This window comes from Triticum urartu, chromosome 6A, assembly GCF_056163025.1.
Source record: "Triticum urartu cultivar PI428250 chromosome 6A, HENAU_Tu73, whole genome shotgun sequence".
Taxonomy (NCBI): domain Eukaryota; kingdom Viridiplantae; phylum Streptophyta; class Magnoliopsida; order Poales; family Poaceae; genus Triticum; species Triticum urartu.
The window spans coordinates 355,951,298-355,978,576 of NC_141878.1; positions in this window are offsets into that span (position 1 = coordinate 355,951,298).

Below are 27,279 nucleotides of genomic sequence, written 5' to 3' on the forward strand. Positions count from 1 at the left end.
CACAGGGTAGTCTGTATCATGGCAGGGTATAGGTAAATGCAGAATTCCCTTCCTGTACATATCATTAATCACTGTTTGTAGCAGGTCAGCAGCTATGACAAATAGCAGGGGAGATACAGGGTCACCCTGTCTAACTCCTTTCTTACAAACAAACTTCCTCCCAGGGACTCCATTGAGCAGAATAGAAGAAGTACCAGTGTTAAGAAGCTGTTTCATCCAAAGAATCCACTTATCATTAAAGCCCTTATATCTGAGAATTTGAAAGATAGCTTCATGCTCAATGGAGTCAAAGGCCTTTTCAAAATCCAATTTGAGGATTACTATTGGCCTCTTTGACTAGTGGCATTGATGCAAGTATTCGAAAGTCCAACCCAGGCAGTCCTGTATTGTTCTGGTCTTAATGAAACCATATTGGTTCTTATGGATGCACTGCATAATCATTGCTTGGAGTCTATTTGCAGCCATTTTGGACAAAAATTTAAGCCCCATACTAGCGAGAGAGATAGGTCTGTAGTCTCCCACTTCCTCAGGAGAAAGTTTTTTGGGCACAAGAGTAATAAAAGAACTATTGATGTTTTCTAAGACAGCCTCTCCCTCATGAAAAGCCTGGGCTAGCTCATAAAATTCCCCAGAAATAAGGTGCCAGCATTTCTTAAAAAACAAGCCATTAAATCCATCAGGACCAGGTGCCTTATCCATAGGCATATGCTTGACCACATTGTCCATTTCCTCCTTTTCAAAAGGCCTAGTGAGCACCTCAAGGCCAGACACTGGTGAGATAAGTGAAGACAAGTCGAAACCCATCACAATCCCTCTAGAGGTGCCCATTCTATTCTTAAAACAGCTCCAGATAATTCCAGCCATTTGGGAGTGATCAGAGACTATAGTTCCATCAGGTAGTCTTAAACTAGCTATAGAGTTCCTCCTATGCCTCTCAGTGGCCATAGCATGGAAAAATTTAGTGTTTTCTCCCCCCACCTTAAAGTATCGGATAGAGCATCGCTTCTTCCAGTACAGAAACTGTAAGTGCAGAAGCTTTTCCAAATGGGTTTTGACAATTCTTCTGAAGTTGTTCTCTTGAATAACAAGAGGCCTCCACTCCTCTAATTCGTCCAGAAGGAAAATGACATGATTGCATTTGCTAATCAATAGCCTCAATTTGGAAATATTCATTTGCCATCTCTTAAGACAAATTCTCAAACATTTAAATTTGTCTGCAATTATAGCAGTTATGTGTGTTTTCCGAGAAGGCTACTTCCAAGAAGATTCAACACAGTTCATGAAACCCTCCAGTTCAAGCCAATAGTTTTCAAACCTAAAGATGTTTGATTTTGGAATGGAAGTCTTGATGGATACTAGACAAGCCACATGATCTGATGCAGTCCTAGCCAGGGGCAGAACTTCAGTCATGGGGTAATCAGAAATCCAATCTACAGAAGTAAAAAACCAGTCTAGCTGCTCAAGAAGTGGGGTATCCTGCATATTGGACCATGTGTAGGATCTGCCTTTGATTGGAAGCTCAAGGAGGCCCAGGTGACCAATAATCTCATTAAAAATGAACATGTCATTTATGTCCCCACCAGGTAGGTTTCTGTTATCCACAGATCGGAGGAAATTAAAATCGCCAAGTAGCAACCAGTGCTCATTGACAGGGATAGCCAGGTTGTATAACCAATTAACAAAGTTGTCCCTGGCTACACCCTGACAAGGGCCATAAACAGCCACAAGAGTCCAAGTTTCATTATTTTGCCTGGAAGTAAACTGAACAACCACGGCAAACTGCTGCACCTCAATTATAATGCCACTAAAAACTGCAGAATTCCAGACAACAATAATTCCACCAGAAGCTCCAATTGAAGGAGAACAGACAAAAGAGTCAAATCTTTTAGGGCAGAAAGATTTGATTGTCCTAGAGTCCAAAGAAGCACATTTTGTTTCTTGCAGACAAGCTATTGAACATTGGCTTTCCTCAATTTTCTGCCTAACAGCTCTCTGTCTGGCTTCAGAATTCAGGCCTCTTACATTCCAACAAAGAACATTCCAATTTCTACAGCTATTACTCATTATAGCAAAAGATAAAGACCAGAAACGACATGGCACACAATACCACATTTCTAAAAGAGCACAGTTTAGTCTGTCCCAACATCATCAAGCACCAAAGTTCCAGAAGCAGAATATTGCCTAAAAATAAAGATAAAGCAAAATTAAGGGCTTGCGAAACCCAATATGCCAGGGACACTCTAATCATCATGTTTAGGCGAAGCTACAGCAGGTGGGTCCACCATAAGTGCATCCATAGATAGTAGAGCAGCATCAATCTGAAGCTCAGGTCCAACTTCTTGGAGTCTACTGACAGGGGTTGCAGGAGGAATTTCATCAGAAGCAGGCTCTTCAAACATCTGGGCCGTGAAAGGCTTGGCCTTGGGCTTCTTCCTCTTGGGCTGTAGTGCGAGCTCTTGGAATGTGGGCTTGAATCCATCACGCTGAGCCGAGCTTCTGGTGCAGCGTCGAACTGTGGTGTCAACAATTGGAGTTGGCGCCAGAGTCTTCCGCGGCCTGCGAGCTTTACCCGCAGCAGAAGGGGGCACATGCACAGGTTGCACATCAACAGGATTAGAAAAAAGCGCCCTGGCAACTGGCCTAGCTGGCTCCTCTTCCCTCCATGTAAGACGTGGCAGGTCCGAATCGCTGAAAGCCAAATCCCAGCTCCTCTTAGACAGAACAACCGGCGACAAAGGCTGCAGCATCACTGGCCTGGGTACAGAGAAAGCTACAGGAGCTTGCAGAAGGTTCTCAAAAGACCTCCAAATCATCTCCGGGGGCAAAGGAGGCCCAAAAGGAATCGCAGGCAGAGCAATCTCCTCCGTGACAGTAGGAGGTTGATACACCACAATGGCCCAATTGTTCGCTGCATCTTCATTGACCACAGGCAACATAATTGCTTCAGATAGATCATCCTCCACCACAATGACGGGTGGATCCTGGTCAGTAGCGGAGCTTGGCTGGGCGGAGAGATCCACCACCATTGATTCTTGATCTTGAACAGGTTCAAGCTCAACATTGTCTTGGCCATTCCCCCAATTGTCCTCGGCCACTTCAATGATCACAGGCTCTGGCGGCGAAGGAGGGACTGCATTCCACCCCAAGGCGGGGTAGACAGGAAGAATAAACGGGGGTAAATCCGGGAAAGGAACACCCGGAACTGGATGCGGATTTCCATTGAGGGGCATCCAATCTTCATCCTGGGGCATCTGCTCAGCAAAGTTCGCTCCCAAAATGTATAGAGGCGCAGTCCAAGAAACCCGCGCCCCACCATAGGCCGCAAAATCCATGAAGACCACGTCACGTGGTACAAGGATATCCTCTGGGAATGAAGCAAAAACCAAAGAGCGAACCATATAGGGGTCCTCACTGATCCAATGGTGGAATTTGCCAAAAGTATTCACAGCTGCCCTAATGCATTCAGTGTTGCGAAGGTCCAACGGAATACCAAGAAACATAAGAAGTCCCTGATGAAAACCCTGAACTCCCCGAAAATTTTCACCCTCGTCATGCTTCATAAATCGCACAAAACGGTCATTACCCAGCGGCTGAGGGGGAAGTTGCAGTAGAGAAAATCTGACGGCAGCGTCTCGAAGCTCAAAGAGCCCAACAGACCGGACCCAAGGCTGAGCTAACCGAACATGAACACCATGCCCTTGCAACCACTGCACTACTTCCTCTCTAGCAGCACCAATCTCATCTGGTTGAGGAATAGGCATTACCTCCGCAAGCATGAACTCCTCATGGCGGCGCACAATTGGGGTATGTGGCGTCACAAAGGTTTGCGGCAGACAATCTTCTCCACCATCAATGATGTGGTGACCAGCAGGTACATACCGCAGGGGATCCAAATGGAAGTTGGCCATCGGAGTCGGGAGCTCCGCCTCCAGTGACGGCAAGTGAAGGGGTGGGGGAGGGATTGCAGGCGGCGAGGTCGGCGGTGTCTTGGGGCCGGGGCTGATGGAACTGGACGACGGTGTAAATGCGGAAGTGCAAGGGAGGTCCAAGTTTGGTAAAGGATTTGTCAAAGAGATATTCCCGCAGCGCGCCTCGGAAGATGGAGCGTTAACGGGTTTGGCTTCCCACACGAGCCCCAAGATTCTAGCAAATTTGTTGCAATCTTTTTTAACGTGACCAGACCGAAGGCAAGAGATACACCAAAGCGTAGATGTACACGCAGAAGCGAAATGACCCTTCTCAAGGCACTTCTGAGACGTAGAAATTTCATCGACCATATCAGAAATTAAATTATCAAAATCTTCCCTTGCTTGTTGAGACGAGGGGATATCCAGCTGCTCCCCAAAGGAAACCGGCGAAGCCCGGCCCACCTCAGAGGAGGATGATGACTCATCAAGGCCCTCCGAGTCCACGGAAGCAGACCCAACATGGCCCGGTACGTCCTCATTCAAAAGAACAGAATTCCCGCCCGAGATTGGTGGCGTGCGATCAGCATGGGGCCTAAGATCATGCACCGTACCAAACGGGATAGATGGTCTCGCCGACGTCCACCGGAGAGTCGCCGGCAATGTTGGACGAATAATAACCCGCTCATGAGAATAAATTGAGTACCCCGCATGTTCAACATCGCGAATGCAACTTTCCGTAGCTGGATAACGATAATCCTGGCAAGCACCATAGCTCTGAAAAACTGCAAATGAGAGCTTTTTGCCAATTGAATGAGCAGATTTGAAAGAAGACTTAGAAGGCTTAGAACGCAGGGCTAAAACCCCAAGAGCAGCACGTCTCTTTGAGGGACTCACTAGGATCCACTCAGCATCACACTCCAAATTCCAGATCTTGAACTCACGACTCCAATTAGGACCACCGTTACTCCACAGATGGAAGTAACATTTGAATTGTTCACAAGAAAAAGACCGAAGGCGAAGAATAATCATGGCAACAACCTTGCAAGAGACTTGAAATCCAAATACCTTGTCCTTTATCAAAAACACCATGAAATCAATGCCCCGACCACCAATAGCTGCTTCCAGAGCCGCGGCCACAGAATCTTCGTTCAAACGAAAATTGTGGCATCCAAACGAAACCACCATGGTGAAGATGTAGGAATCCTCCATGGGGTGTACCAAAAAGCCCGTAGATTTGAAAACCTTCTCCGCAAAAGCCAAACCCTTGGAGAAGTCCAAGCCAAGGGTGGAACCCTCCATGGAACCCATTAAAGATGGGTATGAACGTGTAGATCTCGGAGCGCCGAAGAGATCCGCTGGAAGGGAACTAGAATTTAGTGGCTAGTGGAGGAGATCGCCGGAAGGGGGTGGAGATCGCCGGGGTGGGGGTGGGGGTGGGAGCGCCATTTTCTTCGGATGACCAGATAACTGACCCAAAACAGTTATCATAGCAATCATCCTTCGGTAAGCACGAAGGGGAATTAAACAATGTATGAGTTGAAGAGTTACTCTCAGTAGAAGGTGGGCACGGGTGATCAATCCAATCTTCCTCCTTTTGTTCTTCGCTCTCCTCCTCATCTTTTTCATCCAATGAGCTCACAGTGTCATCAACTTCTTCTTCCATAGATTCCTGCAAAATATTAGTCTCTTCTTGGACAGCGGAGACTTTCTTAATAAGTGCATTAATTTCATAATTGTATTCATAATTCTCATAGCAATATTTGAGGATAGCTAAATTTTCAGATCTATAACAAGCATCATCAATATTATCGAACTCTTTAAACATAGATTCAATTTCATAAGCACCCATAAAAGCAACAAATTCTTCTATTTGTTCCACATCATAGTAATCATATATACCTCTAGCATAAGAAGCCAAGGTTACATTATCATTAAATTTGCATGAAAAGGGGAGGTGTGGAGAATTCATCCTAGAGCAACAAGTATAATCATATTCTGAGCATAGTTGTCTAGCATACCACTTCAATATATAAATTTGATCCCATAATAGTTTCCCTTTTTGTGTCAAGCAATAATCTCTAGAGTATTCCCGTTGATCCAACGTTACTCCCATTACATAATTGAATGGGGTTTTCTCAGGATTATTAAAGTAGTACATAATATCTTTCACATAACTAGCATCGAGGGTTTTAGGAGGTTCCCCATCTTCATGAGCAGAAAGTACACCTAATTTTTTTGGTATTTCGTGTTCCATATCCGTAACTAAAGATAAAGAACAACTAAGAACAGCAAATAAAAATTACTTAGAGATAAAGCAAACAAGCACACACGAGAATATTCACCCCACACTATTGCTCCCCGGCAACGGCGCCAGAAAAAGGTCTTGATAACCCACAAGTATAGGGGATCGCAACAGTTTTCGATAAGTAAGAGTGTCGAACCCAACGAGGAGCTAAAGGTAGAACAAATATTCCCTCAAGTTCTATCGACCACTGATAGAACTCTACGCACGCTTGACGTTCGCTTTACCTAGAACAAGTATGAAACTAGAAGTACTTTGTAGGTGTTGTTGAATAGGTTTGCAAGATAATAAAGAGTACGTAAATAAAAAGTAGGGGCTGTTTAGATAAAGAAACAATAAAGTAAATATAGCGAGTGTGGAAAAGTGGTGGTAGGAGTTGTGAAATTTCCCCTAAGCAATTGACTACTTTACTAGACCGATAGCAAGTATTATGTGGGAGAGGTCACTGCTAGCATGTCATCCCTGACTTGAATTCTATGCACTTATGATTGGAACTATTAGCAAGCATCCGCAACTACTAATGTTCATTAAGGTAAAACCCAACCATAGCATTAAGATATATTGGTCCCCCTTCAATCCCGTATGCATCAATTACTATGCTAGGTTGAAGCTTCTGTCACTCTTGCCCTCCAATACATAGTCCTATAAACATACAACTAACCCTATGGTGTGATCCACGCACGCAATCATATGATGGGCACCAAAGGACGGCAACATAACTACAAGCAAATTAAATCAATCATAGCAATTCATCAACCACTGATAGGACAACGAAAATCTACTCACACATCATAGGATGGCAACACATCATTGGATAATAATATGAAGCATAAAGCACCATGTTCAAGTAGAGGGTACAGCGGGTTGCGGGAGAGTGGACCGATGTAGATAGAGGGGGGGAAGGTGATGGAGATGTTGGTGAAGATGGCAGAGGTGTTGGTGTAGATCGCGGTGATGATGATGGCCCCCGGTGGCACTCCGGTGCCACTGGAAGCGAGTGGGGGAGAGCCCCCCTCCTTCTTCTTCTTCCTTGACCTCCTCCCTAGATGGGAGAAGGGTTTCTGCTCTGGTCCATGGCCTCCATGGCATGGGAGGGGCAAGAGCCCCTCCGAGATTGGATCTGTCTCTCTGTTTCTGCGTTGTCAGATTCTTCCCTTTCACCGTTTCTTATATTCCCGGAGACCCGTAACTCTGATTTGGCTGAAATTTTGACACGATCTCTATCCGGAAATTAGCTTTCTTGCGGCGAAAGAAGGGCACCAACGGCCTTACGGGGTGGCCACGAGGGTCAGGGGCGTGCCTGACACCCTGGGGTGCGCCCCCTACCTCGTGGGCCCCTCGAGCATCGTCTCGCGTGGATTCTTCTTCCCAAAAATCATATATATTCCAAAAAAAATCTCCGTCAGTTTTTATTCTGTTTGGACTCCGTTTGATATCGATATTTCGCGAAACAAAAAACATGCAACAAACAGGAAATGGCACTAGGCACTGGATCAATATGTTAGTCCCAAAAATAGTATAAAAAGTTGCCAAAAGTATATGAAAGTTGAATAATATTTGCATGGAACAATCAAAAATTATAGATACGACGGAGACGTATCAGCAGTCTGTCTGGAGACCGGAGATGGCATTTAATTGCAAAACTCATGGAATATTGAGCATCTCCGCAAGTTCTACCCGTAAGGCGCAGCTGTCAGGCCCTTCCCGACAGCCTCCCTTTTTTACAAGCCTTTGCCTCAGTTGCATGTAACCCTAAGCAACAGAGAAATAAACGAAGGGCTGGGGGGCCCCCGACCAAGTTGCATGCATGCATGAGCATTCCAAGAGCATTGCATAAGCATTTCGTGAGCATTGCTTATGCATATAGATAGGGTCGCATCTTGCATCATTTCCATCTATATAAGACTGCAGGTTCCTGCCGTGAGCTTAGCCTCTACCGGGAGTTGGGAAGATGAACCAGCAATGGGATCTCCGGCAAGCCGAACATATAAGGTCCATAAATGTTCTGTAAGCTAAAACTCATGCATGAGAAAACCTCTCCGCTCTTTGAAACTTAGGTGCCCCCATCCCTAGGCTCGAACGTTGCTTCGGCCAGGATGGTCGTAGTGGCCTTTGATGAAAAGTGATTGGCTGGGGGCTGGTCCTATTATTATGTTCGGTTGGCTCAGTTCTCCGGCAGCAAAATAAAAGGGTACCGGCAGGATAGACTGCCAGGGAAGACTCATTTATTTAAACTAAAGAGGCATTCTACCTCTACCGGCAAGGTTCTTCTTTTTCATTAATATGTTGATAGTACAAGTATAAACCTTTCATAACATAGACATGGACTCGAGAGATTACATTAATTCTGCAAGTTCTACGCGTAAGGTGCGGCTGTCTGGCCCTTCCCGGTAGCCACCCTTTTGTACAGGCCTTGTCTCAGTTGCATGTAACCCCTTGTACAAAGCCAGGCACAGACCTTGGGCAACAGAGAAATAAATAAAGCGGTGGGGTGCCCCCAACAAGTTGCATGCATGCATAAGCATTTCATGAGCATCGCGTGTTCATATAGATAAGATCGCATCTGGCATCATTTCCATCTGCATACAATTGCAGGTTCCTGCCGATAACTTGGCCTCTAAAGGAAGCTGGAAATATGAACCAATACTGCGATCTCCGGCAAGCCAAACAGATAAGTTCTATCTCTTGTCCATACGTGTTCTGTAAGCAAAAACTTGTGCATAAGAGAACCTCGCCGCTTTTTTGAAACTTAGGTGCTCCCATCCCTTGACTCGAGCGCTACTTTGGTCAGGATGGTCGCAGTGGTCTTTGTTGAAAAAAGATTAGCGGGGGGCTGGTCCGTCGTCACCATTTGTGCTCGGTAGGCTTAACTCCCCGGCAGCAAATAGTGGGTACCGGTAAGATAGCCTTCTGAGGGAAACTCGTTTATTTAAAAATAAAGAGGCACTCCACCTCTGCATGGACATATACATGCACGAGTCCGTGACAAGGTTCATCTTTTTCATTAATATGCTAATCAAACAAGTACAAACCTTACAAGACACAAACATGTTTGCAAGAGATTACATTATTTGAACTAAAATTTGGCAACTTCATGTAGATTTAAGATTGAAAAAAGATAAGTGCCCCATAAACTCCTCTCCCTGTCCCTCTTATCCCAGGTAGTGCGGTGGGAAGAGAAAAGGGTGGGAGACGCGGCAACACAACACCACCCCGATCCCGTCGGGGCCTGCCAAAACATAGCCCGACAAGATCAGGAGTGGCAAGGCTACAAAGGAAGAAAATGAATGGAGCACCTCATAGACCCCCTGGTCACAGCTTCCTGGACCAATCCAGAGGCTCCAGCACAGCCACCAGCAGAGAAGGACGTCAGTGCCTAGCAGGAAGGCCACTAGAGGAAGCGGAAGCGCCAGGAGGGCGACCCTTTCCCCGACAACTGATAAAATTGTGATGACGGTGCCGGGGAAAGGAGGGGAAAGACAGAAAGACGAGGCAGCAAGTCGCCAGTACGAGACGAATGCATCGGTGCTATCATACTCCAACTGGACGGCCTGCCTCCCTCCTTCTTCATCTCCCTGGCTTCATCTTCATCAACACTGTCCCAGGGGAACACCGACCTCGCGATCCAGCACCTTCCTCGGAGAGAAGGCGAGCGACCAAGACGGCTAGGGTGCTCGGGGGGCGCCGCTCCCCACGTTGGCGGGCAAGAAGGCACACCTCTCATCAACATTGGCCCGAAGGCCTCCGGAAAGGGCAACGCTAGGATTACCAACGATCGCCGGCCCTGCCTCCTAGGCGAGCATCGAATACGCCGAGAGCTTGGTTGCCAAGCCAACAAGCAGCAGCAGCCCGGGGCTGAATGCCACACTACCCTATGGGAAACCAACCATGGTGGAAGGAGTAAGAATTTCCCCACAATGGGGAAGCTTAATATCCCCCACGCCACGGGCGGCTTGTCCGCGGCATCTTCTCCAAGCAAGGACCAGACTCACTCCCCAAGCACCAACACCAACACTTTGTGGCACCAACCCCAGGCTGGAGCGTTGGGCCTGGCCCAAGGCTCATCTCTTCGACATAAATAGCAGGAGGCAGAGAACGGAGGGGAAGGGATGAAAAGATGGATGACTCTGCTTTCCCCTCGCCCTCCTTTTATAGGCGGTCCGAGGAGGGGAGCCGCTCGCTCAACGTGCGACCACCGTCCTCCCCTGCCAATTCAAGAAGACTGAGCCCTCGCCTTGATGCTCTCTCGCACCACACACCTCCATTTACCTACCCCGTGCAATGCATGCAGCATACGTGGCTAAGGATAAGGGCGTGGTGGGAAGAGTGAATTGGCTGTTTCTACCCCGTGCATTAAAGTCATTCACGGGCCATTACAAGGGCGGCCCCACCACGATTGGCTTTACACGACGCGCAAGAAAAACGGAAACTGGCCCAGGCTCAAGATTATTGAAGAAAGCAAAGAAGACCTCAAGGAGCCAGTGCACTTATTGGGGCCTACCCCAAGGACGCTCGCTAGCATGTTCGGTGCAGGCCCGAGGCATCTGTCGGTGCAACAAACCCTAGGTCTGTTGCCCAGACTGTGCGCAGGCACAGGAGCAAGATTATAGTACCGTACCAGGCCAAAGTAAAAGAGACCAAGATCTTTAAAGGACCAACATACAGATCAAGAGGACTAAGACCAAGCCAGAAAAGTAAGAAACCACTAGGAGAAAGGCCTCCCTTGCCAGGTAGGCCAGCCTGGCGAGGACGGGGTTACCCCTGGAGGAAAACCTCCAAGGCACCATGGTAGGGCCTGCCGGGACTCGCGGAGGTGGAACCACCTCACCAAACCACCTTTCCATGACGCACGTCGTCGATCAGTGTAGTGTCAAGCCGCAAAGTGTACAAGTGGCAGCCATTTGCCACATGGCAGCCTCTTTCTACAGGAGATACCTACAGATGACACCCGTCCTACGACATGTCAAGCGAGCAGGCGTGAAGCTGGCAAAACAACCCGACAACGCTTGCCGGGCAAGCGACGATGTGACGTTGAGCGGCGCATTTAATGCACTCTGTCAGCCTGCAGAGTTAGGTATGATAGCACTATTTGCTATCTTATGAGTGCATAATGACTGATTTGCCACTGTGATTACCCCTTAGCCTATAAAAGGAGGCCCATGGCAACCTTAGAAAGGGTGGGACCCTGTGTTAGTGAAACCACCCCCTCATATTTCCTACGCTCGTAGCCGTTTTGCCCTGAGGCAACCCTGTCGAGAAAACGCACTAGGACCACCACCATTTTTCCACCATTAGTCCACCAAAGAAGGAGTAGGGTTTTACGCCTCATAGCAGCCCGAACCTGGGTAAAATTGCTCATGTGATCTCTGCTGTGCTACCCCGTGCTCTTCTGCTCTTATTGTAATGTGACACCCCACCCCCCCCCCCCCCGCCGAACCATCAAGGGACCCATGGAACCATGGGTGGCCGTGGTTTGCCGCGACACCTAGCAGTGCATTTAATGCACTCTTTTCCTAACTAGTAGAGTTATGTATCATTGATCTGCATCAGTCCAATCATCCTGTAATGATCATTTTTCCACTTTGGTAACCCCTTTATTTATAAAAGGAGGGCCAAGGCAACCTTTACAGAGGTTCGAAACCTTGCAACACACACGCATAGATATCCGTGTAGCTGCCCTCTCCTAGCGACTTGCCGGGGGAGAGCGCTCCGTGTATTTTCTTCCACATTCACCCAATACATCCAAGCACTTATGTTTCTCAGCGGCCTGAACCTGGGTAAAAACCATGCCGTCTCCTGTTGTACTTGCTCTTCGTGCCAACTGATCCCCAGTCGAACCAGCAAAGGGGCAGCCCTGCCTCATAGATCGCCGGCTCCATGCCAACATCTTTGGTGTGCCAACCAGGGGATTCGTTGCCGAGAACCCAGGTAGCAGGCGGCGCATCGATTCCATTGAGTTCATTATTGAGGGAGTCCTAGATTAGGGGGTCTCCGGACAGCCGGACTATATCCTTTGGTCAGACTGTTGGACTATGAAGATACAAGATTGAAGACTTCGTCCCGTGTCCGGATAGGACTCTACTTGGCGTGGAAGGCAAGCTAAGCAGAACGGATATGGTTATCTTCTCCTTTGTAACCGACCTTGTGTAACCCTAGCCCCCTCCGGTGTCTATATAAACCGGAGGGTTTTAGTCCGTAGGACAACATACAATCATACCATAGGCTAGCCTTTAGGGTTTAGCCTCTCCGATCTTGTGGTAGGTCAACTCTTGTAATACTCATATCATCAAGAATAAATCAAGCAGGACGTAGGGTTATACCTCCATCAGGAGGGCCCGAACCTGGGTAAAACATCGTGTCCCCTGCCTCCTGTTACCATTCGCCTTAGACGCACAGTTCGGGACCCCCTACCCGAGATCCGCCGGTTTTGACACTGAAATTGGTGCTTTCATTGAGATTTCCTCTATGTCATCGCCGTTAGGCTTGATGGCTCCTACGATCATCGATAGCGATGCAGTCCAGGGTGAGACTTTTCTCCCCGGACAGATCTTTGTGTTCGGCGGCTTCGCACTGCGGGCCAACTCACTTGGCCATCTGGAGCAGATCGAAAGTTATGCCCCTGGCCACCAGGTCAGGTTTGGAAGCTTAAACTACACGGCCGATATCCGCGGAGACTTGATCTTCGATGGATTCGAGCCCCTGCCTTGTGCGCCACGCGGTCACGATGAGTACGATTTAGCTCTACCATTGGACAGTGTTCAAGAAATCGCACTGGCAGCCGCTCCGACCTTCAATTCGGAACCAGTTGCGCCATTCATGGACGGGTGGATAGACCCCGCCACGGAGGCCGTATCCTCTGCGGCGATCGAGCCAAATATCGACCTTACCCTTCACGAGAGCCGTGTTGTCAAACTGCCGGATCCTTCTCTGGCCACGGACTTTGAACCGCCTACGCCCGTTCCTGTCGAATCCGATTGGGCGCCGATCATGGAGTTTACCTCCGCAGATATTTTTCAGCACTCGCCCTTTGGCGACATACTGAACTCATTATGGTCACTCTCCTTGTCAGGAGAGTCCTGGCCGAACTACGTCCGGCAGGATTGGGATGCGGATGACGAAGAAATTCACCGCCCACCCACCACCCACTTAATAGACACTGTCGATGACTTAACCGACATGCTCGACATCGACTCCGAAGACATTGACGGTATGGACGATGATGCGGGAGGCGAAGAGGAACCACTGCCCACAGGGCACTGGACAGCCACCTCATCATATGACGTATACATGGTGGACACACCCAAAGAAAACGACGACGAGGAACGGAAGGATGCAGCAAAGGGTCGTTCCCTCGAGAAACAGTCAATGCGGCAGCGTAAGCGCCGCTCCAAATCCCGCCTCGGCAGAAGCAACGATCACATAGACCCATCGTTAGAGCAGGGTGAACCATCGCCTAACCACGGCAGCACGGAGAATCAAACCGAACAACCCAACCCCGTCAACGATAACAGTCCGGACGACATCACACCGGACAGGCGCCAGGAGCAACATAATGCCCACCAAAGGCTTGTTGCCACGACGAGGAGTTTGAGAAAACAGAAGCAAAGGCTCAAGGTTGCATAAGACACACTCAAAATCAAATGGAGTGAAGTACTCAACACCGCAGCGAAGTACGGCAGTAATCTCCACACCAAGAGCTATCCGAAGCGAAACTTGCTACCTGAATTCGATGAGGAGGCCTTAGATCCTCCACAATTTAAAAATAAAATGGCCATCCGGTCGGATAGACGACCTCATAGACAACATGAAGCGGCAAACGATGCCGCACATAAACCAGTACGCGATCCGCGTAAGGGCTCGCATCAAAAGGACGGCGCAACCAGATCCATCTATGGACCACACAAGCCCGCTCCAACATACAATGCAACACAACAAACATCCGAACACCACGGTACACCCAAGTACAGGGGTGCCACACACCCCCTAAGTTTCACCGACGAGGTGCTGGACCATGAATTTCCAGAGGGATTCAAACCTGTAAACATGGAGGCGTACAATGGAACAACAGACCCTGGGGTCTGGATTGAGGACTATATCCTCCATATCCATATGGCTCGAGGAGATGATCTCCACGCCATCAAGTACTTACCCCTCAAGCTCAAGGGGCCAGCTCGGATCACCGGATGCAGACGATTTAAGTCATATAACTCCACAGCCCGGTGAGTCAGCCCAAAAACTTTGGAACAGGTTCCTCACTAAAAAGAACCAAATAGTCAACTGTCCGGAGGCCGAAGCCTTAGCAGCTTTCAAGCATAGTGTTCGAGACGAATGGCTTGCCAGACACCTCGGTCAAGAAAAGCCGAGAACAATGGCAGCATTAAGAGGCCTCATGACCCGTTTTTGCGCGGGCGAGGACAGCTGGTTAGCCCGATGCAGCACCAGCAACCCAAGTACATCCGAAGTCAAGGATGGAAACGGGAAATCATGATGCAGCAAGAATAAGCGCCGGAATGAAGAAGACAGCCCGAAGAGCACGGCGGTAAACGCCGGATTTAGAAGTTCTCGGCCAGGTCAGCAGAAGCCGCCCTCCAAAGGCAACAGAGACCAACTGTCCAGCCTAAACAAAATTCTGGACCAAATATGTCAGATCCATAGCACTCCTGATAAACCCGCAAATCATACCCATAGAGAATGTTGGGTCTTCAAACAGTCCGGCAAGCTCAACACCGAGCACAAGAGGCGGGATACACCAAGCGAAGACGAGGATGAGCCTCGCAAGCAAAGCACAGGGGAACAGAAGAAATTCCCACCAGAAGTCAAAACAGTCAACGTGTTACACGTGTTAAAGGGGAAAAACAAAGCGGCACCCCTAGAAAGACATGCCCGAGGGCCTATCACCACAGAATTCCGCCACTGGTCATCCCAACCGATCACCTTCGACCATCAGGATTACTCGGCAAGTATCCGGCATGCAGGATGGGCTACCTTGGTATTAGATCCAATAATTGATGGATACCACCTCACACGAGTCCTGATGGACGGCGGCAGCAGTTTAAATCTGATATATCAGGACACAGTCCGCAAAATGGGGATAGACCCAACAAAATTTTTCCGCAGCAATGCTACCTTTAAAGGAGTAACGCCAGGCCCAGAGGCCCATTGCAGGGGCTCCCTGCTACTAGAGGTTATATTCGGCTTCCCCGATAACTTCCACAGTGAAAATTTAACCTTCCACATCGCTCCGTTCCAAAGTGGCTATCAAGCACTGCTCGGATGCGAAGCTTTCGCTCGCTTTAACGCAATACCGCATTACGCTTCCCTCACGCTTAAGATGCCTAGTCCACGCGGCATCATCAAAGTAAATGGAAACATTGAGCGCTCCTTGCGCGCCGAAGACAAGGCAGCCGCACAGTAAACGGCCTCACCAACTAAAGTATCTGATATGTCGTTAAGACCACAGACACGGTTGGACGAGTCCGGTACAGCTATATATAATTGATACAGGTGTGATGGCTATACCCCTATTACAATACAAGCGGCTCAATGCGCGCGGACAAGTGGCAATAAGGCTCACCTTTACTCATTTTGAACTATATATCATTTATTTAGTATAACTTAAGTTTTGCACGTCAACTTTTCAATCAAGTTCCTCTCTTTTTCAGATGACCATCGTGCTACACCCGTCCAGGATACGGCACAACGGATACATAGGCGCAGACCTGTAGCAGGGACCTGTTCCAAGGATTCTTTGTAGATTAAGACCCTGCGTAAACCTTTTTTACTGTCTCTTGTTGATTTACATCCCTCGGATTCTCAGTACAATCGAGAAGGATGCTCACGTCTTGGCATGTGGCCACGCCAGAATAATGCACGTACCTGGAAACCAGGGGCTTATTACAAAGGGTACTGTTTAGACCCGGTTTATACTATAAACACCGAATACCTTAGGGAGTGTTCGGCGTCGCGAGTTTGGCCTTATATGCATCAGCTCCAAATCATGTCTTTGGTCAAATGTTGGGTTTGCCCGGCTCATGTGTTTTGCTGCCTTACGTTTCGCTCTATCGGCTAAGGCGGCACCAGGAGAACTACTGCGATTGTGCCCTGGTTCATCCGAACGAGCACCTCAATAGCGAAAGCCAAAAACTGACTGTCATAATATAGCATGGGACTAGTCAACCACTCGATGACCTATTGGAATCTTCGGGATTCCTCCACATTACCGAAGGGCCGTTTCCCGGCCAGGCATGTACGCACCCCGAATCCGGATGAGTCCGGAGCCACCAGGAGCTATATAGTAGCCCCACTGTCAAACTCCTCTGGCTAAGTGAATGTGTTAAAGCATTATAGTCAGGTTGCCAGTTCCTTGTGCTATCACCTCCTTAATAGGACCAAGACGTTGGATTAAGTGTGAATATGCGTCTTCTGCGAACACCCCCGCATTATATGCGTGGGGGCTGAAGCCGACGACTGCAATCTTTCAGGTTATATACATGTATACATAAACGGCCCCACAGGAGGCATCACAATACTTTCGGGGAAAAGTATAAATACAGCCTTCATAAATTCAATAAAATGTTGTTTTTACTATGGGAATACATGTCACTCAAACATAACATTCTTCGAGCATTGGGCCTCTATCGAATGAGCACCCTCAAGAACTTCTTCAAAATAGTGCTCGGCAGCCACTCGGCTTATGGCCGAACCCTGTGCCGCGACAGTGGTGGCATCCATCTCCGCCCAGTATGTTTTGACATGGGCAAGGGCCATCCGCGAGCCTTCTATGCACGCCGACCTCTTCATCGCATTAATGCGTGGCACCGCACCAAGGAACTGCTGCACCAAGCTAAAATAGTTGTTCGGCTTTGGCCTTTCCGGCCATAGATGATCCACGACAGACCTCATGGCGAGTCCAGACAATCTATTGAGTTCGGCCCATTCGGCAAGCTGATCAGTCAGTGGAAGCGGACGCTCTAGAATGTTAAATTGCGACCAGAATAGCTTGTCCACTTCACGATCTATTTGATCTCGGAAATATTCAGCCGCATCGACAGCGCTCGCCGCCAAGTCCAGATATGCGTCGGCTGAACTCCACAGCCGCTTCAGAGGGGCATACCGTGGATCTCCGACCTTCCTCCGCAGCATAAAGGGGTTCCCAGCCACAATGTCCCCGGCTTCACGCAGTTCCTCCTTCTTGGCTCTCATTGCAGAACGGGTGTCTTTGGTCGCCATTGTGGCCTTTTCGTGGTCCGTAGCCTTCGCCCGGTTTTCTTCTTCAAGAAACAGGCAGCGGTCGGCTGTGTCTTTTAACTTCACAGCCATCTTGGCCATTTTTTCTTTGTTCTCGCTATGCGCGGCCTTCTCGGCTCTCAACTCTTCGTCCGCCTTCAAAGCAGCCGCATTACTACTTCTTGCTTGCTCCTTGGCTCGGGCAAGCTCCGCCCGTAGGGCCTCCACGGTGGCAGCTCCATCTGCAGTCACAACATATTGAAGATACTGGCATCACGCTGCTCTTACTATGTGACATTCACTAAAAACATCACCTACCATGTGCCTCGTCAAGCCGCTTGTTAACATGCTCGATGTCGGCATCCGCCGCATCCAGTCGCCGCTTTAGTTCGGCGACCACATCAGTACGGCTAGCCACCGGAGCTTCAGACACCTACACATAAAGGCGGTCTGGTTGTTGCCTGGGACTATGATCCTCTGTTCGCCGCCGTTCTCGACGACAACCAGAGTGTCAGAGGCTACTATCTACACAGGGCAGACCTAAAAATCTGCGGTACTATCACAAATGCATATCATTTCACATACCTCAAAGCCCGTCAGTAGACTCATAAAAGCTTCATGCAACCCGCTTTCGGCAGACGAAATCCTTTCAATCACCGTATCCATAAATGTACGATCCTCTTCTAAGATAGTGGCTCGCCCTAGCAGATCCCTCAGTGCGTCCGACCGCATACCAGACGGTGCCGGATTCTTTTGGTTGCTCTCTTCAAGATCCGGATACTGGGGACTTCGGGCGACCATAGGATTATCTTCTGGCCTCACCGGATCCGGAGTGACCCTCCGCGACGACACTTCAAGGTCGCCCGCTTCTTGAGCTGGGGAGTCCGGGGGAGGCGTTTCGCTCTCCATCATCTCCGGAAGAAGATGCCCCGAAGACGAGCTCTGCTGAAAAGGGCTCAGATCCGAACTGCAAGATAAATGCTTCGGTTATTTTCCTCAGAAGGTAGTATATCTTCGCTATTAAGTACTTTTTAATTACTTACAGCTCGTTAGAGGGATGATCCCCGCACGGACTTTGTGCGGCAAGAGCACCCTGTGAGGCAGGACCCTCTGGTGGAGTTTTCTTCTCCTGTTTGGAAACCTTGGTTTCCGGATCTTTAGGGGTAGTCCTCTTCCTCCCCCGGGGCGATGGAACATCAGATGCTTCCCCTTGGTTATCCTCCCTCACGGAGGCGCTCGTTCCCTCGGTTGGAATAGGTAGCGGTGGAGGCCCGCTTTTGCCCCCTTTATTCCCCCCTTCATCTTCCCTTGAGGGCACCAGGCAAGGTGCTGGCTCGAGCATCTTTTCCAGCACCGTATTGTCCAAGCCCTCGCGAAGGGGAGCCAAACACCGGATCATCTTCTCCTTTGTTATCCAGTCCTGGTCAAGGAGCGATTCTTCAGAATGATGTCATGATAAAAGAAAGACAGTGTGTTCGACTAGAGGATTACTTACTTGGGCCGCGGTGCGGTTGCTGCTCAGGCCCACGTCCTCGGTGGTGTCCGGACACTCTATTTGGGGTCCAAAGAACGACTTGTACATCTCCTCATGCGTCAGGCCGAGGAAATTCTGAATAGCGCGATGTCCTTCTGGGTTGAATTCCCACAAGCGGAGGGGCCGGTGTTTGCAAGGCTGGACTCGACAAACCAGCATAACTTGCACTACCATAACCAAACTAAAATATCCCTCGAAGAGATCTCGGATGCGGCTCTGCAGTATGGGCACATCCTTGGCTGGACCCCAGCTCAGCCACCTACTGATCCATGACATTAGTTGTGGCGGAGGGCCCGAGCAAAAGGCGGGGGAAGCTACCCACTTGGCACTTCTGGGAGCGGTGACGTAGAACCACTCCCGTTGCCATAATCCGGACACCTCTGGAAAGGAACCCTTTGGCCATGGAGCTCCAGCGATCTTGCTTATTAACGCACCTCCGCACGCTGCATGTTGCCCCTCGACCGTCTTCGGCTTCACATCAAAGGTCTTGAGCCACAGGCCGAAGTGAGGGGTAATGCGGAGGAAGGCCTCACATACGACAATGAATGCCGAGATGTGGAGAAAGGAATCCGGGGCTAGATCGTGGAAATCAAGCCCGTAATAGAACATCAAACCCCTAATGAAGGGATCCAGAGTAAGGCCTAGTCCTCGGAGGAAGTGGGAGATGAACACGACGTCTTTATTGGGTTCAGGAGTAGGGACGACCTGCCCTCGGGCAGGCAGCCGATGTGAAACTTCGGCGGTCAGGTATCTTGTCTCCCTCAACTTCTTGATATCCTCTTCCATGACGGAGGAGGGCATCCACCGGCCCTGGAGGCTGGATCCGGACATGATTGAAGGTCTGAAGCACCTGAACTGGCCTTTGGGTGTTAGAACTCGAGGCGGGGGAAGGATTCGATTGAGCACGAGATGAAAAAAGTAAAAGCCTTGTCCCTTTATAAAGAGGGTGAATGTCAAGCGTCCTCCTCGTGGCCGTTTGGGACTTGCCTAAAATCTAGGAGTCCTAGGCATGGTTGGGTTACCCACGCCCGTATTGATGAGAATCACGTAATAAGGGGGACACGATCTCTTCTTTAACAAGACGTGTCAAGAAACTGTCTCGCGTTATGTGCGGGGCTAACGGTTCGAATAATCACCGAGCCATGGCATGATGTCATGTTGCCGAAATGTGTCAGCAGATTAGATTTGTGGAAATATTATTCTCTCTACGGTGGTATGTGGAACTCATTTTGCAGGGTCGGACACTATCCTTTTATTCAAACTCTTCTGTGGTGTATCCGGAGGAGGAACCCGCCTTGCAATGCCGAAGACAACACTGTGCGCTGAATTCATCGTCATTGAAGCCTGGTTCAGGGGCTACTGAGGGAGTCCTAGACTAGGGTGTCTCCGGACAGCCGGACTATATCCTTTGGCCGGACTGTTGGACTACGAAGATACAAGATTGAAGACTTTGTCCCGTGTCCGGATAGGACTCTACTTGGCGTGGAAGGCAAGCTAAGCAGTACAGATATGGTTATCTTCTCCTTTGTAACCGACCTTGTGTAACCCTAGCCCCCTCCGGTGTCTATATAAACCGGAGGGTTTTAGTCCGTAGGACAACATACAATCATACCATGGGCTAGCCTTTAGGGTTTAGCCTCTCCGATCTCGTGGTAGATCAACTCTTGTAATACTCATATCATCAAGAATAAGTCTAGCAGGACATAGGGTTTTACCTCCATCAAGAGGGCCCAAACCTGGGTAAAACATTGTGTCCCCTGCCTCCTGTTACCATCCGCCTTAGACGCACAGTTCGGGACCCCCTACCCGAGATCCGCCGGTTTTGACACCGACGATTATCATCATCACCGCCCATGGCACCCAAGAAGAAGGGCTCCATGGCTGTCAAGCCTTCTACGTCCCAGCACCCGTCGCCTTTATCTGCGGGCGGCGCAGGTGGCGTCGCCACCGCGGATGGAGCGAATACCATGGTGGGCACGACCGGTGCACGCGCTGCGGTCACCGATCCCGCCATGACGGGAGAAAACGATGGGGATGCTGGAGGTGGACGCTTACCTCAATGCTTAGGCGAAGACGACGGTCATGGCGGAGGCGACGCGGGTGCTCTACCCCTGCCTCCTCCGCATTCCTGCGAACGCGGCCACCGAAGTGACCCCGTTCGATCGGGCCCAGACCATGACTTTCCCGCTATGGTAGCACAGGCGGCGACCAGGCGAGGCAACCCTTGCAGCGAAGCATGCGTTGTTAGCCCAGTTGTCGACAAGCCAGCGCCCTGCGACACGGGTACCTACTTAGCGGGGTCGGGTACCCGGCAGTACTACCGGCCGCGGCAAGTCCACTGTATATCCACTGGTCCCTGACAAGTATGGGATGCTGCTGGGATGCCGTGGCAAGATATCCACCTTATTTTTCCACAATGGAATTCCCAACACGTTAAGATCCTTGGTATGAACCATGTGTAGAGGAAAGAGACCTTCGCGTACAAGGTTTCCAGAGGGGGGGAAGAAAGGAGAAAGGGTCATCTGTCCCACAAGACGAGGACTATAGCAAAAGGAAATGCTAAGTTCAATTTTTTCTCAACTTCCTATTCCTAGTTTATTCTTTGTGATTCCCTTCCTGAACCTGATGAATGTATAAGAAACTTGCATGCGAAGGAACCTTGCCATGGTCATTCGCGCCCTTGTCTATTTTGAGCCTGCTCAATAGCTTAGGTGGATGCGTTGATAGCATCGACGAATAACTTGTTGGTGGCAGCACTACTAGCAGGCTTCTAAGGATCCATCCTCAAAGTGCTCGTGGCTAGTGATTAGCCTCAACAAAGTTCCAACATGTATAGGGTGCTCAATTGTACAATGACAGAAGGAAAAATAAATCGAAGGGATAACATGAGTTTGTGCCACTACTTAAAAGTAATATTACATCACGAAAGTAGCAAAGACTTACCATAAGGTCAAATTTTGTCTTTTGTTTGGCAGTGTGGGGATAAACATAATGACGAGCCTAATTAGTGCGGTCGCCTTGGACCCTGGGAACTATGAGTACCTTGTCAGAGATGGGTGATACGTCTCCGTCGTATCTACTTTTCCAAACACTTTTGCCCTTGTTTCGGACTCTAACTTGCATGATTTGAATGGAACTAACCCGGACTGACGTTGTTTTCAGCAGAATTGCCATGGTGTTATTTTTGTGCAGAAATAAAAGTTCTCGGAATGACCTAAAAATCAAGGGAGAATTATTTTGGAATATAAAAAATACTAGAAGAAAGATCCATGTCAGGAGCCCGACCACCTATCCACGAGGGTGGGGGCGCGCCCTAACCCCTGGGTGTGCCCCCTGCCTCGTGGGCCCCTGATGCTCCACCGACATCAACCTTGAATCCATATATTCACTTTCGGGGAGAAAAAAATCAGAGAGAAGGATTCATCGCGTTTTACAATACGAAGCCGCCGCCAAGCCCTAAACTCTCTCAGGAGGGCTGATCTCGAGTCCGTTCGGGGCTTCGGAGAGGGGAATCCGTCGTCATCATCATCATCAACCTTCCTCCATCACCAATTTCATGATGCTCACCGCCGTGCGTGAGTAATTCCATTGTAGGCTTGTTGGACAGTGATGGGTGTTGGGGAACGTAGTAATTTCAAAAAAATTCCTACGCACACACAGGATCATGGTGACGCATAGCAACGAGAGGGGAGAGTGAGTCCATGTACCCTCGTAGACCGAATGCGGAAGCATTAGCACAACGCGGTTGATGTAGTCGTACGTCTTCACGATCCGACCGATCCAAGTACCGAATGCACGGCACCTCCGAGTTCTGCACACGTTCAACTCGATGACGTCCTGCGAGCTCCAATCTAGCAAAGCTTCACAGGAGAGTTTCGTCAGCATGATGGCGTGGTGACGGTGATGATGATGCTACCGACGCAGGGCTTCGCCTAAGCACCGCTACAATATGATCGAGGTGGATTATGGTGAAGGGGGGCACCACACACACCTAAGAGATCAATGAATAATTCTTGTGCCTATGGGGTGCCCCCTACCGTCGTATATAAAGGAGCAAGGGGGAGGAGGCGGCCAGCCAGGGAGAGGCGCGCCAAGAGGGGAGTCCTACACCCACTCGGAGTAGGACTCCTCCTTTTCCTAGTAGGAGTAGGAGAGGGGGAAGGAAAGGGAGAGGAGGAGAAGGAAAGAGGGGGCCAGCCCCCCTTGCCCTAAACAAATTCGGTTTGGGCCTTGGGGGGAGCGCCCCACACTCCCCTTTCTGCCCTCTGTTTCCACTAAGGCCCATGTAGGCCCATTAAGCCCCACGAGGGGTTCCGGTAACCCCCGGTACTCCGGTATATGTCTAAAACCTTCCGGAGCCTTTTTGGTGTCCGAACATAGTCGTCCAATATATCGATATTTATGTCTCGACCATTTCGACACTCCTCGTCATGTTCGTGATCATATCCGGGACTCCGAACTACCTTCTGTACATCAAAACACAAAAACTCATAATACCGATCGTCACCGAACTTTAAGTGTGCGGACCCTACGGGTTCAAGAACTATGTAGACATGACCGAGACACGTCTCCGGTCAATAACCAATAGCGGAACCTGGATGCTCATATTGGCTCCCACATATTCTATGAAGATCTCTATCAGTCAAACCGCATAACAACATACGTTGTTCCCTTTGTCATTGGTATGTTACTTGCCCGAGATTCGATCGTCGGTATCTCAATACCTAGTTAAATATCGTTACCGGCAAGTCTCTTTACCCGTACTGTAATACATGATCCCGTAACTAACTCATTAATTACAATGCTTGCAAGGCTTATAGTGATGTGCATTACTAAGTGGGCCTAGAGATACCTCTCCGACAATCAGAGTGACAAATCCTGATATCGAAATACGCCAACTCAACAAGTAGCTTCGGAGACACCTGTAGAGCACCTTTATAATCACCCAGTTACGCTGTGACATTTGGTAGCACACAAAGTGTTCCTCTGGTAACGGGAGTTGCATAATCTCATAGTCATGGGAACATGTATAAGTCATGAAAAAAGCAATAGCAACATACTAAACGATCATCGTGCTAAGCTAATGGAATGGGTCGAGTAAATCACATCATTCTCTAATGATGTGATCCCGTTAATAAAATGACAACTCATGTCTATGGCTAGGAAACTTAACCATCTTTGATTCAACGAGCTAGTCAAGTAGAGGCATACTAGTGACACTCTGTTTGTCTATGTATTCACACATTTACTAAGTTTCCGGTTAATACAATTCTAGGATTAATAATAAACATTTATCATGATATAAGGAAATAAATAATAAATTTATTATTGCCTCTAGGGCATATTCCCTTCAGTCTCCCACTTGCACTAGAGCCAATAATCTAGTTCACATCTTTATGTGATTAGTTCACATCTCCATGTGACTAATACCCAAAGGGTTTACTAGAGTCAATATTCTAGTTCACATCGCTATGTGATTAACACCCAAAGAGAGATCATGTTTTGCTTGTGAGAGAAGTTTAGTCGACGGGTCTGCAATATTTAGATCCGTATGTATTTCACAATTTTATGTGTCTACAATGCTCTGCACGGAGCTACTCTAGCTAATTTCTCCCACTTTCAATATGTATCCAGATCGAGACTTAGAGTCATCTAGATCGATGTAAAAAGCTTGGATCGTAGTAATTCTTTACGACGAACTCTTTTATCACCTCCATAACCGAGAAATATTTCCTTAGTACTATAAGGATAATTTTGACAGCTGTCCAGTGATCTATTCCTAGATCACTATTGTACTCCTTTGCCAAACTCAAGGCAGGGTATACAATAGGTCTGGTACACAGCATGGCATACTTTATAGAACCTATGACTAAGGCATAGGGAATGACTTTTCATTCTCTTTCTATTTTCTGTCGTGGTCGGGTTTTGAGTCTTTACTCAACTTCACACCTTGCAACACAGGCAAGAACTCCTTCTTTGACTATTCCATTTTGAACTACTTCAAAATCTTGTCAAGGTATGTACTCATTGAAAAAACTTATCAAGCGTCTTGATCTATCTCTATAGATCTTGATGCTCAATGTGTAAGAAGCTTCATTGAGGTTTTTTTTTTGAAAAACTCTTTTCAAACACTCCTTTATGCTTTCCAGAAAATTCTACATTATTTCAACAATATGTCATTCACATATACTTATCAGAAATGTCATAGTGCTCCCACTCACTTTCTTGTAAATATAGGCTTCACCGCAAGTCTGTATAAAACCATATGCTTCGATCACTTTATCAAAGCATATATTTCAATTCCAAGATGCTTGCGCCAGTCCATAGATGGATAGCTAGAGCTTGCTCACTTTGTTAGCACCTTTATGATCGACAAAACCTTCTAGTTGCATCATATACAACTCTTCTTTAAGAAATCCATCAAGGAATACAGTTTTGACATCCATTTGCCAGATTTCATAAAATGCGGCAACTGCTAACATGATTCAGACAGACTTTTAAGCATCAATACGAGTGAGAAAATCTCATCGTAGTCAGCACCTTGAACTTGTTGAAAACATTTTACGATAATTCGAGCTTCGTAGATAGTAACACTACTATCAGCGTCCGTCGTCCTCTTGAAGATCAATTTATTCTTAATGACTCACCGATCATCGGGCAAGTCAATCAAAGTCCATACTTCGTTCTCACACATGAATCCCATCTCAGATTTCATGGCCTCAAGCCATTTGGCGGAATCTGGGCTCATCATCGCTTCCTCATAGTTCATAGGTTCGTCATGGTCTAGTAACATGACTTCCAGAAAGGATTACCGAACCACTCTGGTGCGGACCATACTATGGTTGTCCAATGAGGTTCGGTAGTAACTTGATCTGAAGTTACATGATCATCATCATTAGCTTCCTCACTAATTGATGTAGGAGTCACTCGAACTGATTTATGTGATGAACTACTTTCCAATTCGGGAGAAGGTACAATTAACTCATCAAGTTCTACATTCCTCCCACTCACTTCTTTTGATAGAAACTCCTTCTCTAGAAAGGATCCACTCTTAGCAACAAAGATATTGCCTTTCGGGTCTGTGATAGAAGGTGTACCCAACAGTTTCTTTTGGGTATCCTATGAAGACGCACTTTTCCGATTTAGGTTTGTGCTTATCTGGCTGAAACTTTTTCACCTAAGCATCACAACCCCAAACTTTAAGAAATGACAGCTTAGGTTTCTAGCCAAACCATAGTTCCTACGGTGTCTTCTCAACGGATTAGATGGTGCCCCTATTTAATGTGAATGTAGCTGTCTCTAATGCATAATGTGACGCCCCCGATTTGACCGTACACTAATCATGCACGCAAATGTGTACGACCAAGATCAGGAACTCACGGGAAGATATCACAACACAACTCTAGACACAAATTAAAATAATACAAGCTTTATATTACAAGCCAGGGGCCTCGAAGGATCGAATACAAATGCTCGAAGGCACAAGAGTTAGCGGAAGCAACAATATCTAAGTACAGACATAGGTTAAACAAGTTTGCCTTAAGAAGGCTAGCACAAAAGTAGGAATGATCGAAAAGGCGAGGCCTCCTGCCTGGGACCTCCTAACTACTCCTCGAAGTCGAACTCCACGTAGAATAATCCTCGGGATCCTCTGGCTCCTGGACTCCGTCATCTGGTCGCAACAACCGGGTACAGAAAGGGGGAAAAGGGGGAGCAAAGCAACCGTGAGTACTCATCTAAAGTACTCGCAAGCAAGGAGCTACACTACATATGTATGCATTGGTATCAAATGGAAAAGGGGTATCATATGTGGACTGAACTACAGAAAGCCGGAATAAGAGGGGGATAGCTAGTCTTATCGAAGACTACGCTTCTGGTAACCTCCATCTTGCAGCAGGAGAAGAGAGTAGATGGTAAGTTCACCAAGTAGCATCGCATAGCATAATCCTAACCGATGATCCTCCCCTTGTCGCCCTGTGAGAGAGCGATCACCGGTTGTATCTGGCACTTGGAAGGGTGTGTTTTATTAAGTATCCGGTTCTAGTTGTCATAAGGTCAAGGTACAACTCCAAGTCGTCCTGTTACCAAAGATCACGGCTATTCGAATTGATTAACTTCCCTGCAGGGGTGCACAACATTTCCCAACACGCTGATCCCCTTTGTCCGGACACACTTTTCTGGGTCATGCCCGGCCTCGGAAGATCAACACGTCGCAGCCCTACCTAGGCACAACAGAGAGGTCAGCACGCCGATCTAAATCCTATGGCACAGGGGTCTGGGCTCATCGCCCTTTGCACACCTGCACGTTG